Genomic DNA, 205 nt, shown 5'->3' on the forward strand with positions numbered 1-205 from the left:
CGTAAATGGATATGCGCTCTCTTTGGCAATCCAAGTTCAAAGCCCGGGTTGTTTTGGCAGGCGGGAGCGCAAAGTGAGCGGAGGAATACGCAGCGAAAAACTGCTATTTCGTGCACAGAATAATGATAAAAACGGTGAAGCTGCTGACAACATGCGGTAGTAATGGCACTGATAACACTGAGAATAACTGCAGTGTGCGGTTTGG

This window comes from Penaeus monodon, chromosome 15 (assembly GCF_015228065.2).
Source record: "Penaeus monodon isolate SGIC_2016 chromosome 15, NSTDA_Pmon_1, whole genome shotgun sequence".
NCBI classification, from domain to species: domain Eukaryota; kingdom Metazoa; phylum Arthropoda; class Malacostraca; order Decapoda; family Penaeidae; genus Penaeus; species Penaeus monodon.